Source organism: Myotis lucifugus, unplaced genomic scaffold, assembly GCF_000147115.1.
Source record: "Myotis lucifugus unplaced genomic scaffold, Myoluc2.0 scaffold_1, whole genome shotgun sequence".
In the NCBI taxonomy this organism is placed as follows: domain Eukaryota; kingdom Metazoa; phylum Chordata; class Mammalia; order Chiroptera; family Vespertilionidae; genus Myotis; species Myotis lucifugus.
The window spans coordinates 19,707,889-19,727,306 of NW_005871049.1; the positions used below are offsets into that span (position 1 = coordinate 19,707,889).

The 19,418-nt window shown below is 40.0% G+C and overlaps 1 protein-coding gene across 8 annotated transcripts in view; it reads left to right on the plus strand.

Annotated features, from left to right (window-relative positions):
- Positions 1–5,878: 5,878 nt before the first annotated feature.
- The window catches only part of FAM160A1 (family with sequence similarity 160 member A1), a 195,330-nt gene continuing 181,790 nt past the window's right edge, over positions 5,879–19,418 (plus strand). For 6 of the 8 annotated variants that reach the window (XM_014455848.2, XM_014455851.2, XM_006081777.3 and 3 more), the window contains exon 1: positions 5,879–6,207. The gene's annotated coding sequence lies outside the window, so the exon portion shown is untranslated. The remainder of the gene's footprint in view (positions 6,208–19,418) is intronic. The other 2 variants (XM_023755048.1, XM_023755064.1) reach the window with 1 other exon arrangement.

The window sequence follows — 19,418 nt, forward strand, 5'->3', positions numbered from 1 at the left end:
ATATCCAAAAATACATAGCTTAGTTTATAAAAAAAAAAGTTTACTGCTTATGTTTTCTCCTAGGAGTTTTATGATTTAAATCTTTAATCCATTTTGAGTTTATTTTGTATATGATGTAAGGAAGTGGTCCAATTTCTTTTTATTCCATGTAGCTGTCCAGTTTTTCCAACACCATTTATTGAAGAAACTGCTTTTCCTCATTATAAGTTCTTGCCTTTGCCTCTTTTGTTGTAGATTAATTGACCATATAAGCATGGATTTATTTCTGGGCTCTCTATTCTGTTCCATTAATTTAAGTGTCTGTTTTTGTGCCACTACCACACTGTTTTGATTACTATAACCTCCTAGTATAAAAAAAAATCAGGGAGCATGATACCTCCAACTTTGTTCTTCTTTTTCAAGATTGCTTTGGCTTATTTTTATACTTTTTTATAAAACTGAGATCATACTGATTGGTAGACTATGTTTGGGTAGAACATACTTTAGTTTATTCCTTGACAGTTAAATTGTTTCCAAAGTTTTGGTATTATAAAATCTGGCTGATAGGACAATACTTGTACATAAATCTGCATGTTTAAAATTTTTCCTTATGATAAGTTCCTAAAAATTGCCTTGAAAACTAAATTTACTGAGTGCTTATTATTTGCCCTTGTTTGTGCTCAAAAATATATGTAGATATAGAGATACATAATCCTCATTACAAATTGATGATGTAGATACTATGATTATTTCTTTTTAGAGAGAGAACTGAGGCACAACTAGAAGTAAAGTTAGTTACTTGATCCAGATTACAAAGCTGGAAAGGGGTAGAGCTGGGATTTGAATAGACGTCTGTCAGCTGCATCTGCTCCAGGGACTGGTCTCTGAACAGGCTGTAGTGATTCACTTTAAAGGAGAAGATAGATGGATTTGAGAAGAGTTTAATAATAAATAATCCTATATCATCAGTGGAGTAGATTCTGACCACTTGATAATTTTCATATGAGATGGGACCATTCAAAAGCAATGGGTTTTTATTAATTTATTTGTTAGAAAGAAGAATTTCTTGATAAGATGATTAATATTCTAAGAGGATATACACTGTTCATTTCTGAGCTCTTTTTAAGAGAAGCAACTTTAGGAGATAATTTAAATTTAGATTTAATCTGACTACAAGTGGGAATAAAGGAGGTAAAAGAGGAGGGAGTGTTTTCTGACTTCTGCATTAAAGACATCTAATTTCAGTGCTTTGACATTTTGCATATAACAGTTAAAAATGGTAAAAATAAAATGAGATAAATTTATGTAAAGTATAATTTAGAAAGGTTGATATTTTATTAACATACTAGAGGCCTGGTGCACAGATTCATGCACTGGTGGGGTCCTTTGGCCTGGCCTGCACCCTCTTGCAATCTGGAACCCCTTGGGGGATGTCAGAGCCAGTTTCGCCCCAATCCCTGCAGGCCAGGCTGAGGGACCCCACAAGTGCACGAATCTGTGCACTGAGCCTCTAGTATGCATATAAAATCTTTGGTTAATATCTTCCTGCCCTCCCCCCTCCCCTCTCCCCTCTGAGATTCACCAGTCTGTTCATGTTTCCATGACTGTGGTTTCTGCTTCTGCGTTGAGGGTCTGCTCCCTGGTGGTCAGTGCACATCATAGCTACCGGCCGGTTGGCTGGTCGGCCAGTCACTTAGGCTTTTATATAGAGAGAGATGCATTCACAACCAAGGTACCTATTTCTAACTTCTGCTTCATTAATTATAACTTCTAAAGCAGTAGGGTTCAAATCAATGTCTATTCACTGGATGCCTGCTGCTAAAAATGCATTGCTCCAAACTAGAACTCATATATTGCTTGGGGGAATATAAATTGGTATCACTACTTTGGAAAACTGTTTGGCAGGATCAACTCATATATACAGCCTTTCATCCAGAAATTCCACTCCTAAGAGAATGTGATACTTGCTTATGGCTGAAAACTTGGAAATGGAGAAAAGTACAAAGAAGAGAATGCAAATAAACTCATCTTAGTGTGGAGATAATAATTATTAACACTTTTAAGGAGAACCTTACTTTACATACTATTTTGTAGTAGGCTTATTTTATACAGTAATATATTGTGAATAGGTTTCCACTTAATCAGTATTCAACAATATATTTAAAAAAATATCTGTCTATCATATCATAACATGGCTATCCCACAATATACAGTGCTTACCATAATTCTGTCTTGTTGGATATGTAGGTTATTTCTAACTTCACTACATTTAAATGACACTAGTGGACATTCTTATATATAAATTTTTAGCAAATATTTGAATATTAAATTCCTAGAAGTATAATTTCTGATTTCAAAGTATGTACATTTTAAAGATTAATATAAAATTGCTAAAAATTATTATTTTAACAATAATTTTTATTAAATAATAATACCATTTGTTATGATATTGTCCAACATACAACAATAGACATAATTATTTTTTCTAATCCTTGCCAAATTTATAACTAAAAATGCCTGCCATTCTACGTTTAATTAGTATGGTTGGACTTTTAATGTAAGTATATTGTCCATCTGTATTTTTGCAGAATTCTCTGTTCATCTCCTTTGACTATTTTTCTATATGTCTTTATTTAGAATTCCTTACCAAAATTCTTTGCTTACTATATATGTTGTGGATTATTCTGCTTTATTACAAACTTCATATTTCAAAATCCTTTTTAAAACTAGCAAACTCTGATACTTTAGTTGTCTTCTTGAGGAAGCAGAACTTGAGAGAAGCTGCTGTCACAGATAGATTTCATCAGGCACCTTTGTTGGACTTTACTTGTTTTCATTTCATGTTCTTTTCTGTTTTCCCTCTCATCTACTTTTAGTAAGACTTATTTCCTTGAAGCGAATGACTGTTTCACTCCCAGAGAGCATAATGGATATGTATGAAATTGATAGAATTTCATACATCTCTATTTGTAGAGAGGGAGCTAACATTCTTTAGTACTTGCCATGTATCAGGGCCTGAGCTAGACACTACTATACTAATTCATATTATCCTTAAAAGAACCTTAATGAAGTATGTATTGTTTTCTTCCTTTTGTAAGCTGAGGACATTGAAGATCATTCAAATGATGTGTCCTTTCTTTCCTGTCTTCCCTTTGGCTTTCTTTTTTATTTTTAAAATATTTTTATATGTTGTTTTTTAAATTGATTTCAAAGACAGGAAGGGAGAGGGAGGGAGAGATAGAAACATCAATGATGAGAATCATCAATCGGCTGCCTCCTGCACTCCACCTCCCCGCTGGGGATCAAGACTGCAACCAGGCATGTGCCCTGACCAGGAATCAAATGGTGACCTCCTGGTTGATGAGTCAGTGCTTAACCACTGAGCCACAATAGCCAGGCCCCTTTGACTTTCTTTATTTTACCTCCATCCTGCTCCTTTTAAAGTCTTCATCTTTGTTATGACAATTCCATCTTTCCAGCTGCTCAGCCCTTTAAAAACCTCAGATTCATCTTTGTTTTTTTCCACTTCATACTCCACATCCACCTCTAGGGAATCCCTGTGGGCAAACTTTTTGACTCGAGGGTCACAATGGGTTCTTAAACTGGACCGGAGGGCCGGAACAAAAGCATGGATGGAGTGTTTGTGTGAACTAATATAAATTCAAAGTAAACATCATTACATAAAAGGGTACGGTCTTTTTTTTTTTTAGTTTTATTCATTTCAAACGGGCCGTAGTTTGCCCACGGCTGCTCTAGGGAATCCCTGTCGGCTCATCACCTCCACCCCATCTCCCTGGTCCATGTCACCATCCTCTTGCTCCTGAATTATCTCAATACCATTTTACTGGGTCTCTGCTTCAGCCCTTACCCCCTAGTGTCTATTCTCAACCCAGCAGTCAAAGTGATGCTATTATAATGCGTCAGAAGTAGTCACTTTTTTACCCCAAACTCTCTAGTGACTCTCAACTCAAAGTAAAATCCTCACCAGATCTGAGTTATCCTTACCTCTGACTTCATCTTTTCCACTTTCAAAACCTTGGCTTACGGCTTTTGTACTTGCTTTCTGCCTCAAAGGTTGTCTGCCAGGATATCTTACTCCTTGATCTCCTTCAGGCCTTTGTTCAAATATTACCTCCTTCAGAGGCTGTCCTTGATCATCTTATTTAAAAGAGATCCCCATCAGATTCCTCATGTCCCCCCCCTGCTTAATTTTTCTCCACAGTATTTATAATCATACAGCAGCCCACATATTTTCCTTATGTATTTATCATCTGTCTCTCCCACCTGGAAGGTGAACTCTATGAAGGCTAAGATTTTTGTTTTTGTCTTCTGCTGTGTCCCCCGCCTCTAGAAGAATGTCTGGCATGTGTAAAGCATCAAATAAATATTGGCTGAATAAATGAATTATTCTCCCACATTCCAATCTTAGGGCAGGCCAAGGTGACCTGCTGTGCAGAACTTCCTGGCTCCTGTTTCCGTTTCTATCTCCCTTGTCCTTCCCCAGCTTTTCCTTAGGAGTCACTTGTCTGCCCTTGTTATAGGTGAAAGGCTGGTGAGTCCTGAATGGCATGGGCAGCAAGTGCACCCAGTGTTTCTGCTGCGGCGCACAAGCACATCAGTGGTGGTAGACAGCAGAAGGAAGCGTGAAGTTTGCATCATTCCATTGCCATGGTTGCAAGTGGGGAATTAGAAACTATACTATCTACTGTATAAACGAAGTTATATAGTTTTGGCTCTCTCTGGATGCCATTCATGGAGAATGAAGGGAGGAAGCTACTTCCTCCAAAGGATAATTTGGTGAGGCGCCAGCAGGATGCCGCTGCGGCCGGGACAAACTTCCACATCCGCCTTTGCAAGCCACAACCTGCCCAGATTGTGGCTCACCTCAAGTTGCAGCCACCCCAGCCACAGGACCCTGAAAATGCCAAGAGGGCCTCTCACTAGGAACTTGCTTCTTCCTCCTGGATTTTATGTCCAGAAAGCAGAGCGTTGACTTCGCTGCCCAAGCGTGCAGGGGGAGTGGGAGACGGAGGGAAGAGGAGTGGGGGTGGCGCTGCCAGCGTGGCAGTGGGTCCAAATGTCTGCTGAAGGGCGGCGGGCCAACTCAGGGTCTGGGCTCTGGGAAGGAGGCTGAGACAAAGGAGCAGTGCCAGAGGCCACCACCACCACCCAGCGTGGTAGGGAAAGAATCGCCTAACCTGTTCTCGCATCCTCCAGGGAGTCCTGAGCCGGGGAAGTTTCCTTTTTGCTGCAGAACAGTCCAAATTAAAGAGCACTCACTTTTGGGGTGCTCTCACTCGCGTACACTCGGGGCAACTCCGGCAACACTGGCTCCCGCTGAAAAACAAAAGAACAGCAACCCCCGCCCCCTCTCCTGGGGCAGCGAGGTTTGCGGAGACCCAGTCTCGCCCTGCCCACTCCAGGGAGTTTGCCAGTAGCAAAACAGGGGACCGCTTCCCTCACTTGACTTGGCTCTTTGGGGATTTTACTAACATTTAAAAATTCAAACCATGGGGAGGAGGGGGAAAAGGTGGGGTGGCGAAGGCGCCAGTAGCCGAGGTCAAACCTTTGGGAAGGGAGAAATCTAGACCCTCCCAGCCGTGCAGCGGTCTGTCTTCTCCACTCGCGAGTTTATTGTCCTGTGCGGGTGTGAGTGCAGGAAGGAGTGTGGCTCCCGAAGGGCCAGCCCCCAAGGGCGAGTTGTCCTCCATTCCGCAGGGGTGTAAGTTTCAGTGGAAACTTTCCCGTAGAGGCTCCTCCTCTTTCACCTTGGAAACAGGCACCTGGCGCCGCGTGTGGGGCGGGAGGGCGGGGGCGGGGCGGGGCCAGCGCGCTCCCAGCCCGGAGTGGCAGGTGGGGCCCCGCCCTGGCCCGGTCCGCCCGCCCGCCCTCCCCAAGGGTTCGCAGCGGAGGGGGCGGGGGGAGTGTGGGCCCGTGTGGCTCAGCCACCCACTGGTGATCCGTAGAAAAGTTGCCCTCGGACCTGCCCCAGCCTCCTGCGTCCTTCCCCGGCCCTGCTGGTGAGTTGGAGTCGGGCGGGGAGGAGCCGGGCAGAGACCTGCGAGGTCTCCGGTGAGGAGCCGGCTTCCCTTCCCCGTGGGACTCGGCACCCGGGGAGGCGCCGGGTCCAGTCCTCAGGACCGGGAACAAACTTTCTGGATCGTCCCGGGACACTTGTCGGGCCAGCCCAGCACCGCGCGGGGAGGAGGAGCCAGGCCAGGGGGACAGGTACGTGTACGTGGCACGCTGCCCTGTGAGTGGCACTTGAGGGATTCTTTTAGTTCAGGGGGTTAAGGGAAGGGGGCACAGAAGTGTCCCTTTCCTGCATCTCCCCTCCTCCCCCCGCTGGCTGGAGGAACAGGTATTGGGGCAGGGGTTGGAGGGTGTGGGGGGACCCAGTGAAAGTATCCCTAACAAGATTCGGGGTTGGCCAAGCACAGCGGGGAGGAGGTGGCTCCCAGAGCTGTGGGACTTGGCGTTACTCAGTGATAACCCTGGGGGAGACAGAGCGAGGTTGTTTTGACGGAGAAAGATGTCATCAGGGCTCTACCCCTTTCCCTGATCCCTGGGGCCCGGGAGCTGGATCCTACGGGAGGAACAGGCAAAGGCATAGAAATCTAGGGCTCAGTTTCCCTCTCCAAACCTCCCGGCTTACACTAGAGACAGAGGCGGCGCCACGTTGAGGTTTGCAGCACTTGACTGGTGTAAGGACCTGCTTGTTGGGTGGCTGTTGCTCAACTTCATAAGTTCTCAAGTGAACCTGCGTTTAAGTCATGTCTGTTGTTATCGATGGTGTGTGTGTGTGTGTGTGTGTGTGTGTGTGTGTGTCTCCCGCCTCCACCTCAACAAAGCTCCCTTGTTAACCCCACTAGGGAGTGGAACTGGCTGCTGTCCTAACCCAGGCAAGCCAGAGCGCCAGAGCAAGGTGTTGGTGGCAGCAGTAGCAGCCCTGTTTGCTAGGGGCATTGGGAATCCTGTGAGCAGATCGGATGAATTAGCCCAGCTCTGTCCCACCAACCTGGATCCATGCATTCTTAGCAGATCTGGCCTCCACCTTTCAGCAGGTGCTGAAGCCTCAGCTATCTAGGGACGTGCACAATTCCACATGGAGAGAAGGAGCCCCAATCAGAGGACAGACAGCCCTGAGGAATAGTAGCAAACAGTGTATACCTATTGTTGCTTCCCTATAAATCTGACCTACTCCCTGACTTCTCTGAAAGGGTCCTGCTATCAAATTAATCTCATTAGGAAGTCAGCTGCTCTCTGCTATCATGGATAGAAGCTCTGATGAAATTATGTAGGTCATTGAAAAATAATTCCTGCTTAATCACCTTTATCCCGTTGGTTAATGAGGGAAAAGATTTCCTCTCCTTAGTGTATCTTGCCTGCTTGGCAGGGTCACTTGCCTGACCCTCAAGTTTCTTGTATACCTGGCACTAAATAGGATGTTGTCTCTGAAGCTGCCCAAACCTAGTGTACTACAGCTGAAGTCCACATTTGGAGAACTTAACTGGTCTTCTCTGGACAGAATTGAGCAGGAGATTCAGGCCGTAAATTTACTCTTTAACCAGCATATTCTTGGCTTTAGATAACTTTTCAGATAATCAAAGGTTGGTTTCTTTCAGCTCCAGTTCATCCCTTTCCACAGAGCTCATAAGAATTGTGTCCATGCTTATCTTGAAATAAACTAAGTTTGGGATTCCATTTGTTATTTGTCCTGTAGCTTTTGGAACAGGATAAACTGTGAGGCAGGTGGAAAAGGCAAGAGAAACCAAACATCAGTGAACCAGATTCAGGAGAAATTTAGAATAGCTGTAGCCTAATAGGCCACTAGCTTACTTCTTGCCTCTACATAGAGACCCTATAGCAGTGATTCCCAAAGTGGGCGCTACCGCCCCCTGGTGGGCGCTGCAGCGATCCAGGGGAGCGGTGATGGCCACAGGTGCATTTGTTTTAACTTTTTTTGTATTACCTTTCTATTCTGAGTTCAATAAATAGTTTCATAATTTCAAACTTCAATGTTTCTAATTTACACCTTTCTTTATTATATTTTACAAAAAAGGTAGAAACATTAATACATATATCTTTCTGTTTAATTGCTATTAAAATTTAAAAAAAATTAATTTCCAGGGGGCGCTGAGTAATATTTTTTCTGGAAAGGGGGCGGTAGGCCAAATAAGTTTGGGAACCACTGCCCTATAGGTTGTACCCCTTTTCATGCAGTCCTTTTGAAGACTAGAAATGAAAGGACTGTTTTACTGCAGAGTCAGAGTAATGCATTGCTGGACAGTTCTTCATGTTAACCTCCCAAGTTTGGTTCAAAATACTTACTCTGCAGAGTTCTTTCTACCATAATAGGAAGTCAATAGATAATGTCTACAAATCAAGAGGCAGATGTACACATACGTTATTAGAGAGGTAGAGGTGCATATTAGAAGAGACAAAAAAAGAGTTACCTAAGGAATGACTTTTGAAATTACATTCTTATATTACTTTTAAAAAGAAAATTTGATAAGGAAACTCCCTTTCTCTGCAGATATAAAAATTGCTCTCTTGGGTCACTGCTAGCCTTAGACGCTTGATCTTTATTCTGTGTAGATTTGTCTCATAGGGCAATACATAGGCCTTTAAAGAACTGGACCCTCAGATTCTCACCTTGGAACACAATTTACATCTACATCACGCTTACTCTCCGCTACTTCCAACTCTTAGTTTTTAGCCTAGGTAGGGGAACAGTGCTCAAGAGTGATCAGTAACTTTAGGGACTTCATTTATGGGGCTCTTTTAGTAAAGACAATAAGAGAAAATAACATTTCTGTAGTACTTTATGATTAACAAAGTGCTTTGACATGTGCAATATTTCTGCATTGTGATTTAACAATTTTGTAGTGGGTACTATTATATTCAGGCTACAAGGGAGGAAAACAGATGAGATTCAGAGAAAATAAGGAACTTTTAGATGCATATTTGGCTGCTCTATGTGGTGGACTCAGACCTGAATTTAGGATTTCTGATTTAGATAAGGCCGTGTTTTAAACTTTTTCCTGCTACTTCTTGTGAAGTGTTTCGATGTTAAATGGGACCTTAATTTCTTATTAAACAGACTGTCTATATTGAAGACAGGACTGTACACCTCTATATGTGTTTGTAATATTTGTATCCTTTGCCTGCCAACAGTGTGGCTGTACCCAGAGAGGTAGGTGGGTTGGGTGAATAAATGCTCCCATTAGATTGAATAACGAACTTTCGGTAATGTCTAAAATTGAAAAAAATCAGGAAAGAGCAATGTAAGTGTGTGGTTTACAAATATTGAAGTAATTACTAGAAGAGACATCTTGCAGAGTTGAAGGAGCTTCTTTTGGGGAATGGAACTCAGGCTGAAGGAAAGCCAGGCAGAAGTCTGCTGTCTTGGGTAATACCTTATAACTTTATACCTTATATTTTATATTATGTACATGCATATTCTTTTAAAAAATCTTTTGGCAAGGACAGAGTAAAGGCCTGTTTTCAGAATTTTTGAGTAGTAAGGGATCAGAGATTATTTACTGTCAGTTCTTTCATTGTGCAGATGAGGAAATTGAGATATAGGAGTTTAAATATTTTGTCAAGGTCACATGGCTGTGGAAACAAACCCTTCCCAGCACAAATTCACACTCTCTCCCCAGGCAGGTGGAAATTTTCCCCAGGCTTGTAATTCCTCAATTACCTTTTTAGTCAATTCTCTCTTCTCCTATCTAGTTTTTCCAATGTTTGTGTAGATTACAGGACTGTAGATTCAAAATTAATTTCTCATATTTTCATGATGACAATACTTCAAATATCTTTAGAATCTTCAGGCTCTGTAATTTTTTAGTTAAATTTGCAATGACTTTTAGTTAGAATTGGAGACACCTAGACAATTTGTGTGTGATTTTTTTAGGAATTGACAGTGTTTCTCAGTTGAATTTGATAAATACTGGAATTAGGGCTCAACTTTTATCCTGAGAAGCTATGATTAACAGAAGATGCTGAAGGGGCTTTTCTAATATCTCTGTGTTAGTTGCTTAATTTTAAAGTTCCGGGAATAAGGATACAGCTGTCTTCCAAAAGAGTGGTACATTCATGACATTTTAGAGCTATTATATTAAAGTTTTAACCCCCAAGTTTTCCTTTTCTTTACACACAAGATTTTTTCCTACTTCCATTCCACATATATCACTAACTTAAAACTTTTTTTATGATTACATACACAATATATATTACTCAACATTCAAAGTTTTAGGAAGATGTAATCTTGAAAATTAAAGTACACTGTAATCTTATATTCTGAAGAAACTGCCAAAACTTCTCTCTCTATTAAAATATATTTATTATTATTGTGAGTATTAATAATAACTGGGCTCACACTAAACAACTTTCAACTTGGTTTTTGTTTTTAACTTAATATATCTTGAAAATGTTTTCATGAATATATATATATATATGGCATCCTGGCTGTATATCATTGCATCACAGGTCATTAAAAAAATTGCCCATTGTTAAAAATTTGTGTTGCTTCCCATTTTTCCATACTAAGAACAGTGCTTTAGAGAATATCCTTAAAGTATACTTGTGTGAGTGTTTTTTGTAGGAAAGTTTTGTGAGTCAGGGATATGAGAATGTTAACATTTTAAAATTATACTTCCTGTAATATTAAAATTACATTGATACCCTTTTTTTCTGAATGCATAAGACTGAAGATAGAAATTCTTAATACATGATCAGACACTGAAACAAAAGGTCATAGTAGCAAAAGGCTCTGAGCTGTTAGGTAGGGCTCACCTCATTTCCTCACATTTTAGGTTCTTTTTGATTTAAAATTTTTCCCCCAAGAGAAGACGGTAATTGATAACAGCTATAAAAATACTCTGCAGTTGTTGGATGAGCTGCTAATTAGCTTTTATGGAGCATAGTTTTTTTAAAAAAAGAACACATTTTCTTAACATTATTCTAGGACATGCCATTAAGGAGTTCAGAGAATCCACTAAGCTTTGCAAAATGAACGTATTTTAGCATCTCTTCTGGTATTTTTAAAGTTTACCTCTATTGAAATATTGGTAATGGGTAAATTTTAAAGTCTTTAGGCTTGTAGAAAGTGCTAGGAACTGATTTTACTCTTCTGAATGTGGAAAATGTGAAATAAGATACTTTGGCTAAATTTCATGACTCAGGCTCATTAAAGCAGGAACATTTCAGGGATTCCTGTGGTAAAGTTTTTATTGACCATCTTAGAGAGTTGATTAATATTTTTACTGAGTCTAAGCTTTGTTCATAACCAGTCAATTACAGGATTATGTTTCATTCTTCAAAATTAGTGTCTTCAGTTTTGTTTGTGTGCATGAAACTTGTACTTAAAGTTTATTCATTTTAGGTTGATTTTCTTTGTAGTACTAGTATATCAGAATGAGTATAGCTATATTTTAAAAATATAATCTTCAATAGGTCATTTAGCATGAATACTATGTACATCCTCAAAATGAAATTGTCCACATTTGTTTTACTAAATGTTTTTTATTTTATTTTTGTATGATACATTTTTAAAATAAAACTTTTGTGTGTGTGTGTGTGTGTTTATTGATTTTAGAGAGAGAGAAAGGAGAGGGATAGAGAGATAGAAAACATGGTCGAGAGAGAAACATCAATCAGCTGCCTCCTGCATGCCCCTTCAGGTGATTGGGTCCTCAACCCAGGCATGTGCCCTGACAGGGAATGGAACCAATGACCTCTTGGTTCATGGGTCAACTCTCAACCACTGAGCCACACCAGTGGGGTTTAATAAAACTACTTCTTAGGACAGGTAAAATTTTACAGTTTGTACATACTCATATTTTGATCTTTTCATGGGAAGATGCAACTTACTAATGTATTATTCTTGATTATTGCCTATTCTCTATTATGGAGTCACTTTTTTGATAAATTGAATATTTTAAATCTCTCATAACAATGTGTATGTTACAAACTGTTTACACTTTTGCTTATTTTAAGCAAGATTTTTATGAAAAATCTGACAGTGAGACCTTCATTGACCTTGATTTGCTTTAGGAAACACCAGACTACCTTATTTATCTGCGTTGTATTAAAAACTTAATGGTTGATGCAAATTTCTTATCTGCTTGATTAAGTTTGACCTTATCTGAATTCCCTCCTTGTACTTCTCCACTGTGTTACTGTTTAGGTTAGGACCTTGCATGTCCTATTTGAAAAGTAGACCCTGGAGTTGCTATACTGTAGATCAATCAGCTTGTAACTTGTGTTTAGGTATCTGTGAACTGGTTTTGTTGCTGCCTTCCTTTCTGCCCCCCCCCCCCCCGAAAGTAATCATGTTTGCTGATGATCTACCTCTTGGTCATGTTTTAGGGTTAGTTTGTTCACCGAGGAGTGGTAATTCCTTCCCAGTGAATCACACTAGTAGGTTTGAGGAGGCTTCCTGATTCAAGTTGGACTGACTCAACCTGTTATCTTCCGACCTTCTGTCAGTATAGGCATGCCAGGAACAGGTTTTCAAGTTGGCTCTCTTTTCTACATGGATCATTTCTAAATCTGTATCCTCATTGCTGACTTTTGTAATTCTAGGCTTGTTTCTCCAGTTCCTGCTGGATAGGTCTACATTTGGATCCTGACATCAAATTAAACTATAGAATAACAAGAGTAACTCTGCATCTTAATCATCTAGGAGAATACCTTCATATTGAATAGAATCCTATACATGCTAGCTGATGATCTGCCTGTTATTATCACATGGGCAATTATAATAAAAAAATCCTCACCCAAGGATATGTTTTTATTGAATTTATCCTCACCCAAGGATATGTTTTATTGAATTTACAGAGAGCGGGAGAGGGAGGGAAGGTGAGAAGGAGAGAGAGAGAGAGAGAGAGAGAGAGAGAGAGAGAGAGAGAGAGAGGAGAGAGAGAGAGAGAAAGAGAAACATAGATGTGAGGGTGAAACATGGATTGGTTGCCTCCTGTACCTGCCCTGACCAGGGATCAAACTGCAGCGTAGGTATGTGCCCTCTTCAGGAATTGAACCCGAAACCATTTGGTGCATGGGACAGCACCCCAACCAAACTGAGTCACTGGCCAGGGCTGGGCAATTATAATTTTTAAAATCTTATTTCTTGTCCCAGTTTTTTTCTCTAATCTATTTCATACCATATGCAGTTTGACTTTATAAAGTACAACTTTGCCTATGTTGTTGATCGTGATCCTTGTTGTCTACTGGGTAATGACTCAACTCAAGGTGTGATGATTAATTTTATGTGCCAACTTGACTAGGCCACGGGGTGCCCAGATATTTGGTTAACATTATTCTGAGTGTTCTGTGAGGGTATTTCTGGATGAGATTAACATTGAATCTATAGATTGAATAAAACAGATTACCTTTCCCATTGTGGGTGGGCCTCATCCAATCTATTGAAGACCAGAATTGAACAAAAAGGCTGAGTAAGGGAGAATTCATTTTCTTTGCCTATCTGTCTTTGAACTAGGACATTAATCTTCTCTGCCTTTGGATTCAAACTTGGGCTTGACCTTGAACTATACTATAGGTTCTCTTGCTGGGACTTCTCAGCCTTTATAATTTCATGAGCCAATTCCTTATAAAATAAATCAGTGTCTCTGCCTCTTGTCTCTTTCTCCCTTAGGTATATATCTCCTGTTGGTCCTGTTTATCTGGAGAACCCTGACTAATACTCAGGCATTTATGATCTGCTCTCCTGTGCAGATCCTCTTCTCTGGCTGCCTGCTGATCTGTTCTCATTCCTGAGCCACACCTTACCTATTCCTTTTTCTTGATTTCTGCTGGGACTAATCCTTCCTCCTTCCAGTTATCTCAGTGAGGCACATTCTTCAAAGCCAAGTTCAGAGGCTGGGTCCTCCATCAAGCCTTTGCTGGCTGCCTTTTCCTGTGGTAATTTCCTGGTATCAGAATCTCTGTACTGCAATTATAGAAACGTAGTCATTTGCTGCCTTCTAGTGTTTTCTTTTATACATTTGTCCTTCTTCCCAACTAGATTATAAATTCCTTTAGGACCTAGTCCAAGCTCTAGATTTCCAAATCCTCCTCTGTTTTTGGTGTTGCCTTACACTTAGTAGGCGGCCAGTGAATGTTTACTGTTACATATACATTTTAAAACACTTAGATCTACCTGGGAAAGGTAAGGTAAATGTGTGGCTTGCATGCCCCCACACATCCCCATCTTGAGCCTGTAGAAGAAATGTCTAATTTATTTCTCATAGGACCTGGAAGTCTTTATCAATGCAGTGCTCCAGGGAAACTCTGCTGGTTGTTTGGTGTTGTTGCTAGAAATGAAACCTATATGTCATTCTTGTCCTAGAGCCAACTTTTTCCTAGGAAAAAAGATTGAGTCATATTTTAAGTCCCGTTGAATTAGCCCTTTCCTGAGGTGCTGGCTTGCAACTATTTTTGCTGTTATCTGCTTTGTTCTTATATCTTGTAGTTCCCTTTGCTTGGCCTCTGGCTGTGTCTTTTCATATCTTCCTCTGTAAATATGCTATGTAGCACACTTGTGTCAATAATTTTGAACAAGGATGAACAGGAAGAAATTTGGAAAATTAGCTATATGTTTCTAGGCAATTTAGATTTGTCAAATTTTATGCAAATTTCATTCAAACACAGTATGATTTTCCTGTAATTGAATGGAATTTTTGAGGAACAGCATTGGAGATCTGCCCTCATTCTGCTCTTTGGCTTATCTTTTAAGCTCAAAGTATTGCAAACCCTCTGCCCACAGTTTCCATCCTCCTTACCCTGCACTCCTGCACTTTTTTTCTAACATATTACACTTTACTTAATAGGTGTATTGTTTATTGACTGCCTCCCTGCATAAGAATTAAAAAAAAAAAGCTCCATGAAGGGCTGGGATCTTTGGCTATATTAGTATTGCCTACCTTCGACTATATATACCAACATGTAGACCAGTGCCTGACATTCAATAAGTATTTGTTGAATTGAGTGGAAGTTTGCTAACTTGGAACCCTTCACCACCCCTCCCCAACCCCCTTAGTTGTCTACTCTTTCTGTTATATCCTCTGAAAGGTCTCTGTTTCTTTTTTGCCTTCTTTTTACTAAAGATTGCTTCTATCCAGAGCTAGCTAGTTCTTTCAAACCATACAACTACCTGTTTCCCAGGTCCGTGTCTTTGTAATACCCTTGTCACTAACAGAAGGAATTTACAGTCCCTTGGCTGTTCATAGTTTACAAAGCACTCTGACATATGTGATCTCATTTGAGGTATTCTTGAGTCCGTGACAGTGATGTATTCTTTAGGGCCTGCCATTCACCAAAGTAGGCAAGTTGGCAAAATCTTTTTCCGCCAACGATGCAACCAATCTTTATTATGTGCCAAGCACACACTCCCCTTGGCTTTGCTGTTGCCAAATTATATATAAGGACTGTGCCTCTTTGACATCTTCTGTCCTTCTCCAGAAGAGTGCCTGTGTTGTATAAGGGCCTCATGCAAAGGGATAAAAAGAGAAAGGAAAAAAACAAAGAAACAGACAACCAATAACGTGCATTTTTGGGACACGTCAATGAAAGCTAGCTAGCTAGATGCTGAACAACTATTTTTGCCTCAGTTAATTTGCTTGCAGGAACTCCATGTGAAATTGGGGACACAAACATGGAAATGGGAAGGTTGGCTAAAGGATGCAATTCATGTAGAAATGAGGGCTGGTGACCTTCAGGTTCTCCATCTGGCCTCTCTCTTTGCTAAACTATGAAGACAGACCATTTTCTTCCTAAAGGCCTTCTGTTCTTGCCTCTAAGCCATGGGAGTGCTCAATAACTATTAGTGTTTAGTAATGACACAGGACTATTCCTCTGAGCAATCAAAGAGCTGTAGGCGTGTCACACAATGACAGGTACTCACAAATCTCTTTTTGCTGTTTTGAAATATCACACTCGGGGGAATTGTATACAACTTGTTCTGACAGAGTGGTCTTAAATATTCATCCTTTTACCTATTACTTTAAGAGAAATGCCAGCATTTAGTCTTTAGGCTGCCAGTAGCAATGTTGGACAAATTGTAGCATAACTTTTTTCAAGATTCTTATTTTCATATACCTCATTTATTTATGTATTAACATATTAATATTATTATTTTTAATGATGGAGGAACACGAACTTTGAGATTAATGGAAAGTCAAGTGTTAAACGGAGGTCCTGGATCTATTGTTCTCTCTGATAATCTAATTAGCAGGTGTTTATTATGATGGGAGGCCACGTGGGCATAGTGGAAAGGGGATGACATTTGAATGAATTTGTGTTCAAATCCCTGCACTACCTTTTAGTGTGGCTTCAGACAAGTAAGTTTTCTGTGATGACCCTTAGCTTCCTCATCTTAAAGTGGAGATAATAATGCCCATCTCAGGAAGTTTCTTTGAGGGTTAAATAAAATAAGAGATGTGAAGTGCTTTACATGGAAGTAATAATCCATGGTAATTGTTATTCATATACTGAGGCTCTGTTAGCCTTTTCTAGGGACTGTTGAGGGGCTTTCATTGTAAAGTATATGTCTGCAAGGCCACAAAAGATGACAACACACACAAAAATGTGATGAAGTGTTATTTGTACAGGAAGTAAGTACAAGAAACCAGAAAGGTAGAGGTCATTGTGGTCATAGTTTTCAAGAATCATGGTAGAGGTGGTGTCATAAATTGTGTCTTTTAGTTGTAAATTATAGAAGTTAAACTGTGTAGAGGGCTATGTATTGGCTTACATGGCCAAGGAGTGAGGTGAGTCTCAGAGAAACCAGACTGAGAACTTCTGTACACCAAGACTCTCTGTCTTTAAGCTCTGCTTCTCTGTCAATTTCCTCCACAAGGCTGGGGCATGGCTGCCAGCAACCAAGGATCATCCGGAGAGAGGCTCTGACCTTCTTCCCTTAATCTAAATCTCAAAATCCCAGGAATGGCTCTGATCAGCCTCACTTGGGTAACATCCTTGTACTTGTGGCCAGGGGCACACATTATCTGGTAATTGGCAATCCCATCTAGAAATACATAGTTAGGATGGGGAAGAGGAATAGTTTTTTAAAAGGATTGTGTCCTCCTCAGAATACAGGAGGGGTGTTGGACAGCAGGTGTTTGCCCTAACCGGGAAACCAATGGATGCATGGGATGATACAACTGACCCATCCGGCCAGGGCCAAGATAAATTCCTTCTTATGATCCTAAATTTTAGTCACATTTTTTGCCAAGTATGTTAATATTCACAGCTTCTGGGGATTAGAAAGTGGTATATCTTTGGGGGCTATTTTTTTCTTATCTCAGATATGATAGCTGAGATTTGCTTTTAAAATAATCCAGCAGAGGCAAGGAGTGGAAATGAGAGATTCTGACTTGCTGAATTATGATTATTAATTTTGAACCAACTCATGACAGTTCATTGTATTATTCCCTCTACGTTGTATAGTTTAAAAATTTCCATCATAAAATGTAAAAACACATTTTTTAAAAAAGGGAAACTTTCACACCAAGATTCCTTCGTAATCAGTTCCTCACAGAATCTGGAAAATACCATATTAACCCCTGCTAATATCTATACAAACCTCACAATTTTTCTGTTCATAAAAATTAAGTATGAGACTTCTAATATCTTGGTTAATTCTTCAAGTTTTCACTATTTTTTAAAGACATTTCTGTGTGCTTCTCAAGAAAAGTAAAGTTCCTGGCTGGGTGGCTCAGGTGGCTGGGCACCCTCCTGTGCACTGAAAGGTTGCTGGTTTGATTCCCAGTTGGAGCGCATGTGAGGGTTTCTGGGGGAGTGGTTGTGGGAGGCAGCCAGTCAATGTTAAGCTCTCACATAGATGTTTCACTCTTTTCCCTTTCCCTCTCTCTCAAAATCAATAAACTTAAAAAGAGAAAGAAAAAGAGAAGTAAAGGGTGAATGATAATCTCTTCACTTGGAATTCAGAAATTATAAAATGTAAGATGACCTGAGGCTTAGGTGCCATAATAACTCTTTTTTTCTTCCTTACTAAAATATTGGTGAGTGCATGAAGTAGCATGGTTATTTTGGAGACTCATAAGCAAAGGAACTTATCATGCCATCTTTGTCAAACAGATGAAATCATGTCAACATTTTTTATTCTAGGGCCCATCTTTCAACTGTTTTTTCATGTGATTCTAAACTGTCCACGTGAGCTGCAACTTGGCCCATAGAGTACATTCCTTGGCATAGCTCAGTAATAATTAATATTTTTCTGCAAATTACTCTTTTAAGTTGTACTACAGTATTATAAGGCTTGAGATTTTAATTCCTAATGCCAATGTATTTTATCCTGTTTTTTTTTTCTTTCTTAAAACCCAAAAAATAATGACATTCTCGTGACTTCTCTTTCTCACCCCTGTGCCAGAAAGATTTCAAGGTATATATTTAAAAATAACCATAGGAGTCAGAGAAAGACAAGTACCACATGATTTTACTCATATGTGGAAACTAATGAACAAAATGAGTTAACAAGCAAAATAGAGATAGACTCATAGACAGAGAGCAGGCTGACACCTGTTGGTGGTGAGGGCAGGGGTCGAGTGTTGGGGTGGAGAGATTGATCAAAAAAGAAAAAACTCATGGACACTGACGACAGTGGTAACAATGTGGTGACTGCCTTGGGGGGCGAGGGGGTAAGGCAGAGTAGAGGGACGTGGAGGAAGGTATAGTGGGGATAAATGGTGATGAAGGGAGACCTGGCTTGGGGTGGTGAACACATAATACTGTGTGCAGATGATGTGTTGCAGAATTGTGCACCTAAAAACTATAATTTTTTAAACCAGTGTCATCCCAATAAATTAAAAAATAAACTACAGGAGGCAGAGCACAGAATTTCTCAAAGAGCATTATACCAGAAGTATGGTATTTCTCAAAATACCATTATATACCCAATTCAGGCTTAAGTGTATGTTTATAAATGATAATGACTGTCAAGATACTGTTGTAGACTATTCCAGTTACTTCACATATACTTAATATTTTAATGATTTCTTTAAGGAAGGAAAACAGAAATTCATATGCAGAATCTCTGATCAGTTTTCCAGATTCTGAGAGGAACTGATCACTAATGTCTGAGCTGTGACTTAAATTGCCAAAAGCAGCGTATTTAAAAGTGTATTTTAGCCTTTAGAAGTCCGTTTATTGACATCCAGTGGCGTTACATTTTTTGCTTAGTGCTAGTGGCTTTTATATGAATTTGTTTCTTTTGAAGTAGAAAGCTGCATTTTGTAGGGGTGGTATAAACTATAGTTGCAGAATCTCAAAATTAGACTGTCTTTTTTTAGCTCATGGAATTAGAATGTAGCTGGTACATTTGTTGTTGATATACTAGGCTGCTAAACCCCATTTCCCTCTTTTCTGTTTGTTCTGAGCTGTGGTACAAATTGGTCTGTCTATGCCAGACACAAAAG